At 37.4% G+C, this 10,658-nt stretch overlaps 1 long non-coding RNA gene across 1 annotated transcript; it reads right to left on the reverse strand.

The window, feature by feature from the left end:
• LOC110394701 lies at positions 231–8,959 on the reverse strand. The gene is made up of 3 exons (XR_002435808.1): positions 8,820–8,959; positions 1,535–1,661; positions 231–520 (listed from the first exon to the last, which is right to left on the reverse strand). It is a non-coding gene; the product is annotated as an uncharacterized LOC110394701 (long non-coding RNA).

Genomic DNA, 10,658 nt, shown 5'->3' on the forward strand with positions numbered 1-10,658 from the left:
ATTTTACCAGATTGTTACTTTAAAGATATATATATTAATTCCACCTAACTGTCCTATTTCTTCTATGGAAAGATTTCTCAAACAAGTACAACTGTTTCTTTATCTTGGGTGCAAGCTGTGGTGACTTTCCCTGAGGATCTCCCTAGTAAAAATTTAAATACAAGTGGGAACCTAATCAGAATCTCTGCTCAGATTCTGTTAATCCTTAGTCTTGTCTACAAAAGGAGTGAATACATCAAGCAAGAAAGGAAATTCACAAATAGTCAAACCCAAAAAGAAAAGAAATTGAGTTTATACAGTAATTAAGTATTTTTATTCTTTTTAGCTAAGGAAGAAGCTGCAGAAGTGCAAGGGGGCAATTAACTCTTAAAGCAGAGAGGCAAAGGAGAGCAGAGTACGAAAGTAATTTTGCTTTTCAATTTGGAATTAGACCTCATCATGAGCAAGAGTGCTCCATGAAGTAGCCTGGTCACACAGGGACGCTTCTCATCCGCAAAAATTGCATTTGATACTTTTTAGTCTGTTAGGAAAAAGCAAGAAACAAAAACATCTATAAGTACATCTATGAATAATATACAGTATACACCAGTATATCAATAAGTAAAGCATCCAAGTCTGTTAGTGAATATAACTTCCTTTAACAATCTGACAGACCACAGCAAGTCCCCAAGCAATTTGTCATAGGAGTGAAAGACAACATGTAAAGAGCTTTTGGCATGGAGACTGAAACAGCACTTGAATGATCCTTAGAGTGGTTCATAATCAGCTGATAAGACAAATGACAGCAATCCAAAGAGGCTGCTAAGGAAGCCAGTGATCTATGCAGTGATTTTCCTCCATGTTAAGGAAGGGCAACGTATGCAGCCAATAGAGAAAGGAGGGTTTGGCATGCCTTGTTTTATAGTTCATAACACTCCACTGGCAGCAGCTGTATGAATTGAACTTTTCACTGGCAGTCAGGAAAACAAGAGGAGCATTCTAGGAGCTCATGACTGTGAAGGCAGTAGTCCAACATGACTAAGACAAGAGGCATTTCCATAATCAGTATTTTCTTTATTTAATCAGCTAAATACTGAAGTGACTGTGTAGAAAGGATCATTACTTTATTGCTCTAGAAATACTGCTACTGGAATTTGTAACCAGTTCTGAGAAGATTACAGTTGCAGCGAACTGTAGTAGTATAAGTCAAGAATCCATAAACTATATTTATATAGTATGGTATTATATGGAACACGAGAGAGAGACCTCTGCCCACAACAGTTGGCTCAAATCAATGCTTAGAAGCAATGTTAAAAAGACCTTGGAGAGACTAATGCTTAGGGAGGGAAAAGAGTTAAGTTAAAAATGCTAAAGAAAATGCAGCCAGCTATGACTGCTCACTACAGAATAGGAAAGATTCCATTTTTATTTTTTCCTAGCCTTCTAGTTCCTGTCATCCAGCACAGAGATTATAAAATTTTTGTCCATTTTACGCGTTCTTCACAATACAGCTACAGAGCGCTCCAGGCCTTGAATGGACAAGTTGTTGCCATACCTTTAGGAGGGGGATAGGAGAAGAGGGCTGGGAGGCAGCTGGAGATGACACTGCGTAGAAGTTCCACACCTTCCATAAACATCTGACAGAACTAGGTGTTCTGGAGAGACTGAGGAATTGTACTGTTCTATCATGAAAACATTCAAGGAAATAATCAATGAAAACCGTTGAATGGCACATTTATCTATGTTGAAAGATTATAAACAGAATCATACAGATCAGTTGATTTCCCATCTGGAGATATTAACCGTATGTCAGTGCCTGTCCATGTATTTAATCATTACAAGTATTAGCAATGGAAATTGACAGAGAATCAGCAAATTTATTTGATCATAGTTAGAAATTTAGTCCAGGTTTTGGGGGCATTCAGACAATATTGGAAGAGTACAAAATCTAGATCTGGATGAACCCACAAGTCAAATTAAATTAATCTGTTAAGAAAGATACCAAATGGCAATAGAATACTATCCTTAACATAGCTAACCTTGTTGGATTTTGTCATAAATTTAAAAGCAAAACTTCAACTTTCAGACACTTTATCTTCTGACACAAAATCTAGAAGGAAGTCCAAGGAGTTTCCACTCAATCATTAATGTGTCAGATGGACTGAGCTGGAGCCAGTAACAATCTTTAACTCCTCAAGAGAAAAAACAACTTACACCTATCGTCTTTCTTTAAAAAAGGTAGAGAAAGTGTACATAAACATGTTGAATTGAACTGAACACCCTTTCTGATGCCTTTGTAACGCATCAGGGACATTGTTTCACAGATGCAATGATCATGACAACACTGACTTTTATCCTGTGGAAACACTGAGATAACCAGAAGTGAAGATAATCATAGAATCGGAGAATATCCCAAGTCAGAAGGGATGTACGAGGATCAAGTCCTACTCCTAGCTCCACACAGGACCATCCAAAATTCAAACCTTATGTCTGAGAGCACTGTCCAAATGTTCCTTGAACTCCAGCACTTGGAGCCTGTTCCATGCCCACTGCCTTCTGGTGAAGAATCTTTTCCTAACATCCAACCTGACCCTCCCCTGACACACCCCATGTCATTCCCTTCTGTCCTAAAGGTTAAGAAACAGAAACACACCCCCAGGACTAGTTAAATCAAAAGAACAAAGCCCTCAGCTCTTAGCTTTTCCTTTTGCATTACTTTTTCAACTGGCCTTTTGCAGAACTACAACTGTTCATTTCCTATAGCCATTACCAGATCCAATATCCCCCATCTGTAGCTTTTTCTTCCATCTTAGTGGAAATTTGTGAATAGTGGAGTCCTCTTGGAGCCTAGAAAATTACAGTTTCTTGTATGGTCTATGATGCTAGTATGCAAGGGAATTGATCTGTTTCAGTGGAAGGTCACACTATAGGCATCTTGTTAGAGACAGTGTTCCTTTCCAAAAATGCAATAATGTTGCAATGCCTACCCTGAAGTGACTGTCCCTCTCACCAGACAAGCAGAAAGAATATTACTTTAAGACCTTCAGAGATGTACTGTATGCTATATCTTGCCAGCACACAGGATTGCTGTTTCAGAAAGGGCAGCAAACAAAAAGCTGAAGACAGAGAATTTAATGATATAAACACAAGGACCTCCTACTGAGAGTGCTATAATTATCTAGCATTGAGAAACATTCAGAATCTTCTATTTTTTCAATTTTCTGCTTTTATTTTTTCCTCTGATTTGAAGATATTAGTGACAAGTAGATGATGCCATTGATGCAAACTAACCTTTTTGAGAGTCATATTTCCACCTGAAGCCCATTGTAAGTTTGATTTATTTGCAGTAGTGTTCAAACAATAACCATGCCCAGTCATAACATTACTCTGGCTACTTAAGAAAACATACTTAAGAAATCATCATAATAAATGAAGCTTTTTTGTGCTTTCAACTGTTAGATTCACTGTGCAATTCTGAATTTTCCAACCCATTTACATCAGTTCTCCATTTCTTTTTTTTTAAGTTATAAATCCTCTTCTTTTCAAAATGTGCAAATAATGTACTGCATGATACATGGTAAAATATACCTCCTGACACTTGATAAGTTCATAGTTGCAATCCCAGTGTAAATACTTACATTACAAACATTCAAATGAATACCATGGAGTCTGGTATTATTACATGCATCTTTAATTCTTATCAAAAAAAACTAAATGAAAAAAATTGATTTGTTACTGATCTTTCTCAGAAGCAAACAAACAACTGTCTCGCATTTGAAGTACCAGTGGAAGTTTGGTTCAGTTTTTATTTCTGCCATATTCCACACATCCTAGAAGTACTGATTGATTTTGTTATCTGTTTACTTCTACCTGAAAGAACTTTGGTCTTTACTTTGCTAATGTTAAGAAACTAGAACAGAAGAAAAGTCTGCTGCCCCTCAAGAAAGTATCTGATGTGTTCAATTTTTGACCTATTGAAGTCATATTCAAGTCATACTCACTGGCATCAGTCACCCATTTTCCAAACAAAATATATTTTTTATTTCATATTTGTGAATAAAAACCCAGAATACTCCAAGGCAGAGAGAAAATGTATTTCTCAGAACAATACAAGAAGATTTCAAAAACATACTTGTTGGTCTAACATATCTTTGCTTTACAGAGACCTAACACTAAAAGGCTAGCCTCACTGTAGTGATGAGATCAACATGAACACAGGTAGATAACAGAATTGATTATGAACATGAGCTATGCTGATACCCAATTCTATTCCTTAATCCATCTCATTTCACTGAAGGAAGTAAATGAACTAATCTTATTAAAAATCTTAAGAATTGTAAATAAAATGAGGAAGTGGGAGAGCATCCTATGTAATCCATGCTGCACACCACAAACTGTTTAGATGACAGCAAAGGACTCACAAACATCCCATCATATTGATTTGCAAAACCCGTGCTGAAGCTCAGTCTAGCTGAAGATAGAAATGCTGAGGACATTCTGTCCAAGAAGGAAGAAAGGATAAGACATCTACAGTAATTCAAAATGATGTTTTCCAACAATTTAACATTCTTGCAACACACAGTACATTCAATTTGAATAAGCAAACTAGATGTCCTTATATTAGCTCCTATTTATCCTTAAACTGCACAAATTTACATTTATTATACTAAAAGCTCTGCAATTATGTGAATTCTTGAAGACTATTACTTTTTTAGCCCACTTTGCTTACCAAGATTTTGTTATCCAAATGATATCAAGGAATGGTAAATCTAAACTAAGATTTGAACTCATTATTTGATCAAATGGTTAAAAATATGACGTATTAAGTAAAATTGAATATTGCTCAATGCTCATTATGAAGAATGATATGAATGCTACATTAATATTGCTTTAAAATACAATTTTTATACATGAATCAGCTTATTTTATTTGCATTGTATGCAATTTATACTCCAAAAGGAAATTAGAGTCAGATCACTAAGAGGCAAATAGGAAAAGCCATCTGCAGAGACAAGGATTTTTTCAGTTAAGTGATCACAAAAATGACAGTCACTGAAGTGTCTTTGCACACATCAGGAATTATCACAAATATGTTCGATCATGCTCTGCGATACTGAACAATATACTCATTTTTATACGAACCAGTAAGATCTATGGCTTATGTTTAGTACTCATTTTAAAAGGCACTAAAACAGAGCCAATCATTGTACATAAGATAAAGTGGTAGTTTAGGAAGAAAATGTGATGAAATAGTAACAAAAGAGGGCCCTTACTAATGAGAATGTCATAAGAAAAATACTTCAACAATAAGCAAGATATCAATTTGTCAAAACTAAATTATAAGAGCTGTTGAACTGGAACCTAGAATATGGCTGATAGTAAATGTGACAACGTTTAGGAAAATAGTGTCTTCTATTAAACTGTTAGAGATATATCAGAAGTTTCATTGCTTATTAAACATTTTGGATGACTGCAGATATATAAACTGCAGATTTTTCCAAAGTTTCCTAGGATTGCTTGCTTGTTCTTGCCTTTTGTTTCTCCAACTCGGTGTAATCCCAGCAAATTTTTACCCATTGGCCTATTTCAATCAAATGTGACAGAGCAATAAAGATCCCAAATAGAAATCAAACTCCCCCGGGTTTTGTGAAAAGAAAATGCATCCCTGTAGTGGGAAAAACAAAGAATGTAGCCATCACATGTGGTTTGGCAACAGACATTGGCCGCAAAGTCAGAATGATCCACAAGGGTAAAGCCATTTTTATCTTCTGTCCAGTGGCAGAAGTGGTAGGTTTGAAAAGTAGCTAGGGTTCAGTGAAGATAAGAGAGGGAAAAAACCCTAGAGGATGTAGAGCACATATCCAGAGGAAACAGGACTTCATTAGTCTGCTACAGTGTAAACAAGCTACAGCTGACCTTGAGAAGGAATGCTTTAGGGGGACAGAAGATAGCACCCAAGTGAGAAAATGTTTGATTCAGGTTTCATATATCCTGGAACAAAATATAGCAGATATAAACAAATACATTTACTTCTTCCAGTAATGGATTAAGAGGAACATTAACAAGAAAAAAACTTGTAATATTTCAGAGAAAGTTATTTCATTCACAGAAGCCTCTCTGTAATTATTCACCCCAATATTCTGCAAGTAGAAGTTAAAATTGAAGACCATGCCAAAAATAAAAAGCCAGATTAAAGAGACAGGAGTGTCACATACTTACTAGAAACAACAGAAGATAGTAAAGGGAAAATTATTGAATTTACATCTCTATAAAGGAATAAACACCATACACTACTCTGACCCAAAAATTTAAAGTATTTAAAATATATGAAGCAGAGAATATAAAGGTTTACTACCATCAGTATTATATTTACTTAACAGAGATCACTAACAGTGATGGAGGCAAAAACAAGATCTTTAATATTTCTAAGAACATTCATTCTGATTTTTTGTTAGGATTTTCTTCAAATTATGCCCCTTCATTAAACAAAGGAAGAACAGATTTAGGAGAAGGCCATTAATAATGGCACACAAGCCAAAACTCATTCCTGAGTTGAACTTTCCAAAAAATTGTCAGCTGAGATAATTGGTAGGTACTTCTGATCTTGGAAAGTCAGTTTGTAACAATGCCAATTATGCTTGTAATTTAAATGTTTAGTAACATAGGAACTGATTCACTGATTCTAAGCATCCTTTATAAACCCACATTCTTTTATTACAGTTTTATCGCAGAGGACTGCTATTCTTGATTACATTAGATCACATGGAAGTATCTCAATAGTCATGCATTTCAATGTTATGTACAAAACTAACTGAGGGAATCTTTCTCCTCCCAGAAAACTCATTCATATTATTGACAAATGTTTTGCTATTAACTGAAGACATCCTATTTCCCAACTCAGTTCAAAAGATTTTGGGGTTTTTTGTTTTCTTTTTTAGTAAAAGTCTGATTTTATTCCATCAGGAAGAAACAAACAACCAGAATATATCTCAACTGGAGCATTCTACAGCAAATTTTGTTACCATATTTTCATACAGATAGATGGTTTACAGAGTCATTGCAACCAGTGTCAAATATACAGTTTGCTTTTGTAGCACCAGTGTGAGCCACAAACATCTAGAGAAAGCCTGCCCCAAAGTGACTGCCAACTCCATGCTTCCTTACTCTAATCCCCACCACCACTTTTTACTTCCTTTCACCACATTACTTCCTTACCTTTTCTAGTTCTCATTCCCCTGACAACACAGAAAAGGAACTGAAACAATAGCCATATGTAACAGATGAATGCAAATCTCTTCCTAGCACAATGGACTGCTCTTCAGTGATAGTATACGATGAATGTACATATATACGTGAGATGTTTAATTGTAAAGTCTCACTGTACACAAAGTTGTATATACACTACGTAGCACTGTGTCATCTAGGAGGTAAAATTACAATTGTAATTTTGTAATTGTAATTGTGCCTTCCAACTCTAAGGATTCTATGAATAAACAGGGAAGCTAGTTGAGAATTATCTGTCCAAGTCATCAGCATCAGAGCTAGTTGCAGACAACAGCTCAAGAACAAGGACACTGTGGAACCAGCCTTTCCTCTCCTGTCAATGCAAGAGAGGAAACCATTTTTGAATAGCTTACTGGTGGAGCAAGCATATAAAACATAACTCAACAGCTCATTAAGCTTTAACTATTTTTTTATGCATGTGTGTTCAGAAATAGTTGTTTCCATAAACATGTAAATCATATATACAATTTGTACAGTATATCTGCAGTCATCTGAAGATGCTTAGACAGCCTGTAAGATGAGTGGCAGTGCTGTATGCTTACATCAACACTCAGTTCCATTACAACAACAGGGGAAATGCTAGTATGCCCTATGTTTCTAATCAAATTTCAATAACATAGAAAGTAACTGGAGCAGGGGCCTGGAAGTGTAAAAATAAGATGCTTCCATTGCTGTAGGGGGGTGAACAAGTCACCACTGTGTCAGCATATTGGAACAACACACAAAGAAGCAAGCACAGAAATCACTGAAAAATTATTCATTGGATCGCCACCCCTCCCAGTCCATTCTTTCCAATTAGCTCCTAATTCTGCACTCTTAAAAATCAGTATATAAACAGATCCATATAAAATATTGTTACCAGGAAAAGTGAATGTTGCTTCTCAAAACAGAACAAATAGTTTTAAAGAAAGTCAGTTGAGTGACATAAGCCATGTCACTTAACTGCTTAAGTTTGCCAGAATACATCAAGACAAGAAACAAAAGTTGCATTCATAAGACTTAAAGAATACCATCTACTGCTGAAAGTTAAATGTCTACATTTAACAACAAAATGGAAGATGCCCTGATTTTTATTCACTGCAGTCAGCTATACTGAAGTTTACATTTTTTATGTCAAAAAATATCCTCACTTATTCATGAGTTTTCTATTATTTTCCCAGATTAATGAGTTAATCATCACAAAGAATTACCTATTGATTAATTAACCTCACACAAAGGAAAAACAGACATTCCCAAGAGCACCTAACTTACATTTTTGATGGAAACTCTGAAGCTGAGACCTGCTCTCTAGTTCAAACAGCCCAGAATTCTCTGAGCATAAAAGACAAGAGTCTCATGGCAGGATACTGAATTTAACACAAGCGAAAGAGCTAAGAATTATTACTCTAACTTGTATTTTAAAGAAACAAAAACATCCCTGTCTTCCCCTCTGCTTCGGTGTTTTGCAGCTTCAGCCCAGCAACAAGTGTGGAGAGTGGCTATGATAAGTGATCAGAAATACTAATGCAATGGAAATAGCGTTACAAAAAAAGGTGGAAGGAAAATAGAGCACTCACCCAGATCAGAAGATGTTATACTTGGAGGAAAAGGCTCCCACCAAGGATGGATCTCCAGGAAGAAACCCTTCCTCAGAGGCAGTCAGCCCTTAAATGAGGCCTAAGAGGGGTGGAGCCTGGCTCCACCCCTTCTGGCCGCACAGGTGAATTGCCTTCACCTGTGCTCCCAGGGCTGACTGGGTCTTTCCTCCAGGTGCTCAATCAGTGGTTCAGGCCATGACTCAGCAGTTTCCATTCATAAGGTATCATATTTTTTAGGAGAAATCGAGTGTTTTCTATCTATAGATGTAATTAGGCATGCTTAGCTTTATTTTCATATCTTTCATCAAAAACTTGCTCCTTTCATCTCTGGGCAGCCAGGGTAGCATGACTGGCACCTGCTAGCATCCCAGGAGCACCCCAGGCTGGGGTTTGCTATGAGTTGACAACTAGGGCTGCCCACACCAGGTGGAACCATGCAGCCCCAGCTTGCCCCTGGAGGTGGAAGGCACTCAGTCAGGGCAGCAGAGCAGCCACTGCACCCACATAAGGCCCAGGCCCTGCATGTCCAATGCACTGAGGGGGCTAGTGAGAATTATATTTGCTAGGACATGCAGAGGTCCCAGACTTCAGTTCTGTTTCTGAGAGAATCTATAGCTCTCATGCAATGTCTGCAGTGTAATAACTTGATGTGAGCACTGTGTACAGCCATTTTCATGCAGGTTGTCACAGCCAGCATCTTTCTTTAAGTCTGCTCTAAGGCGTATTTCTTACTAAGCCTTTTCATTAAAAAATTCCCCAGAATTATCATGCATACAGAAGTCTTGAGGAAGGAAATAGGAAATGAAGCTTTCCCCTTTTAGGCCAGCAGAGCAGAAGTGTATTTGTAGGAATATAGCTACGCTAGGCACAGAATGTTCTGGAATGTGTCAGAAGAACAGTTGTGCCATTTTTAGTATTTCCAATACCGTCAAGACCTATTTAAGAAGTATTTGTATTTTTTTTTACAGTTAAAGGTTTTAACATAACTGAATTTATATGCTGCAGCTAGTATCCTCTGAGTATTTTAAGATGCCATTTTAATGCTATTTCTGAGCACTGAAAAAAAAAAAAATGTCCTTGAATACATCTTTCAACAAGAAGTTTAGGGACTCAAAGCTGCTTTTTGCTAGCAGGGTCAGGTAGAAGATGTGCTGCTTATGTGTTGAAACCAATGTCCTCTGTCCTGAAAGTAAGTACAATACCCTTTAACAGTTTCAGAAAAGTGTTTTTCAAAGAACCTGGAGTAGGTCATTTGCCAAAAAAAATCTAGAAGGCTATGCAGTCCATATTTTACAAAATAGGGTCATAATACTATTTCAAGGTACTTCTGTATTGGGTGTCCAGGGCTACAGCAACTTGATATGATTGAACACACATGTACTCTTCCCGAGGCGCCCACCCATGGCTGTGAGACCCAGCCGTGTCCTGCAGTGTGGCTGCTGGAGCTGTCTGGAACCAGCTATGTCCACCATGGGCTAGCCCCAGCCTTGCCTCACACTGCAGCCCCACAGCCCTGGGATGATGCCTGGCGCCCGCACCCGGTACAGTATTTCATCACAGGATGAGATAAAACTAAGGCAGGGCAGTGTCAGGTGATCTCCACCACTGTCTTCCATCCTGTTTTCCTCCCAGTTCCCATAGTTTCACACAGCTGTGAAACACACCCACAACTGGAACCCTGAGAGCATGTCTTCACGATCAGTAACTCATCTACCCTTGTCCAAGATGTTTTTCCACTTTTCAGCAGAAGGCTAACACAACAGTTTTCAACACATGTTCACATTTAATACTAGTTCCAACAAGCAAAACCTCACCTTC

This window comes from Numida meleagris, chromosome 2 (genome assembly GCF_002078875.1).
Source record: "Numida meleagris isolate 19003 breed g44 Domestic line chromosome 2, NumMel1.0, whole genome shotgun sequence".
Lineage (NCBI taxonomy): Eukaryota > Metazoa > Chordata > Aves > Galliformes > Numididae > Numida > Numida meleagris.